Raw genomic sequence first — 2500 nt, forward strand, 5'->3', positions numbered from 1 at the left:
CGTAGGTCTGGCCGTGGCTGACCGAGTGTAGTTGCAAAGGGCCAACGGAAGGGCTTCCGAGCGAGGAAAGCAGTTGAAGCCAGGACTGCACCTTCGCAGAAATCCAACAGGCGGCATCGTCGACGTCGAGGGCCCAGCCGCAGAGCGGGAAACGTAGCAAAGCCCCACCCTGAAAAATAGCACGTGCCAATGCAGAAATCATCATCATCATCATCATCATCAAAAACAACAACAACAACAACAACAACAACAACAACAACAACAACAACAACAACAACAACAACAACAACAACAACAACAACAACAACAACAACAACAACAACAACAACAACAACAACAACAACAACAACAACAACAACAACAACAACAACAACAACAACAACAACAACGACGTCGACGTCGACGTCGACGTCGAGGGCCCAGCCGCAGAGCGGGAAAACCTAGCAAAGCCCCGCCCTGGAAAAATAGCACGTGCCAACGCCGGAATCGTCATCATACAACAACTACAATACAACATCATCATCTATTTTTGTCTTTTAAGACTTCCCGCCCCAAAGAGGGGAAGCTGCACCGTTCCTGGAAACACTGCAATACCAGGTCGATGCGTGGAGTGGACGGAGCAAGCCCCTGTTCCATCTCCCTGTTCCAAAAATCAATTTAATATTTGGTCCCCAGATAGGGGACGTATCATATATTAAACTGATAAGAACAGATACTACACTTGATCTTAGCCAAAAGGCCGAGAAGCGATAGCCTGTAAACTGCGGCAATTGAACAATTCCTCTTCGGCGCCCGTCTCCCCCGTAGGTCTGGCGTGGCTGACCGAGTGTAGTTGCAAAGGGCCAACGGAAGGCTTCGAGCGAGAAAGCAGTTGAAGCCAGGACTGCACCTTCGCAGAAATCCAACAGGCGGCATCGTCGACGTCGAGGGCCCAGCCGCAGAGCGGGAAACGTAGCAAAGCCCCACCCTGAAAAATAGCACGTGCCAATGCAGAAATCATCATCATCATCATCATCAAAAACAACAACAACAACAACAACAACAACAACAACAACAACAACAACAACAACAACAACAACAACAACAACAACAACAACAACAACAACAACAACAACAACAACAACACAACAACAACAACAACAACAACAACAACAACAACGACGTCGACGTCGACGTCGACGTCGAGGGCCAGCCGCAGAGCGGGAAACCTAGCAAAGCCCCGCCCTGGAAAAATAGCACGTGCCAACGCCGGAATCGTCATCATACAACAACTACAAATACAACATCATCATCTATTTTTGTCTTTTAAGACTTCCCGCCCCAAAGAGGGGAAGCTGCACCCGTTCCTGGAAACACTGCAATACCAGGTCGATGCGTGGAGTGGACGGAGCAAGCCCCTGTTCCATCTCCCTGTTCCAAAAATCAATTTAATATTTGGTCCCCAGATAGGGACGTATCAGATATTAAACTGATAAGAACAGATACTACACTTGATCTTAGCCAAAAGGCCGAGAAGCGATAGCCTGTAAAACTGCGGCAAATGAACAATTCCTCTTCGGCGCCCGTCTCCCCCGTAGGTCTGGCGTGGCTGGACCGAGTGTAGTTGCAAAGGGCCAACGGAAGGCTTCGAGCGAGAAAGCAGTTGAAGCCAGGACTGCACCTTCGCAGAAATCCAACAGGCGGCATCGTCGACGTCGAGGGCCCAGCCGCAGAGCGGGAAACGTAGCAAAGCCCCACCCTGAAAAATAGCACGTGCCAATGCAGAAATCATCATCATCATCATCATCATCAAAACACAACAACAACAACAACAACAACAACAACAACAACAACAACAACAACAACAACAACAACAACAACAACAACAACAACAACAACAACAACAACAACAACAACAACAACAACAACAACAACAACAACAACAACGACGTCGACGTCGACGTCGACGTCGAGGGGCCCAGCCGCAGAGCGGGAAACCTAGCAAAGCCCCGCCCTGGAAAAATAGCACGTGCCAACGCCGGAATCGTCATCATACAACAACTACAAATACAACATCATCATCTATTTTTGTCTTTTAAGACTTCCCGCCCCAAAGAGGGGAAGCTGCACCGTTCCTGGAAACACTGCAATACCAGGTCGATGCGTGGAGTGGACGGAGCAAGCCCCTGTTCCATCTCCCTGTTCCAAAAATCAATTTAATATTGGTCCCCAGATAGGGGACGTATCAGATATTAAACTGATAAGAACAGATACTCACTTGATCTTAGCCAAAAGGCCGAGAAGCGATAGCCTGTAAAACTGCGGCAAATGAACAATTCCTCTTCGGCGCCCGTCTCCCCGTAGGTCTGGCCGTGGCTGACCGAGTGTAGTTGCAAAGGGCCAACGGAAGGCTTCGAGCGAGAAAGCAGTTGAAGCCAGGACTGCACCTTCGCAGAAATCCAACAGGCGGCATCGTCGACGTCGAGGGCCCAGCCGCAGAGCGGGAAACGTAGCAAAGCCC

The 2500-nt window shown here is 49.4% G+C and overlaps 3 non-coding genes across 3 annotated transcripts; all 3 read right to left on the bottom strand.

Annotated features, from left to right (window-relative positions):
• Nucleotides 1–560: 560 nt before the first annotated feature.
• On the bottom strand, nucleotides 561–751 carry LOC139243939 (U2 spliceosomal RNA). Its single transcript, XR_011589789.1, has one exon. It is a non-coding gene; the product is annotated as a U2 spliceosomal RNA (small nuclear RNA).
• A 578-nt stretch (nucleotides 752–1329) lies between these two features.
• LOC139243942 (U2 spliceosomal RNA) lies at nucleotides 1330–1520 on the bottom strand. The gene has a single exon (XR_011589792.1). It is a non-coding gene; the product is annotated as a U2 spliceosomal RNA (small nuclear RNA).
• Nucleotides 1521–2098: 578 nt separating this feature from the next.
• On the bottom strand, nucleotides 2099–2287 carry LOC139243943 (U2 spliceosomal RNA). The gene has a single exon (XR_011589793.1). It is a non-coding gene; the product is annotated as a U2 spliceosomal RNA (small nuclear RNA).
• Between the last annotated feature and the right edge of the window lie 213 nt (nucleotides 2288–2500).

The sequence above is a fragment of the Pristiophorus japonicus genome, unplaced genomic scaffold, assembly GCF_044704955.1.
Source record: "Pristiophorus japonicus isolate sPriJap1 unplaced genomic scaffold, sPriJap1.hap1 HAP1_SCAFFOLD_1924, whole genome shotgun sequence".
NCBI lineage: Eukaryota > Metazoa > Chordata > Chondrichthyes > Pristiophoridae > Pristiophorus > Pristiophorus japonicus.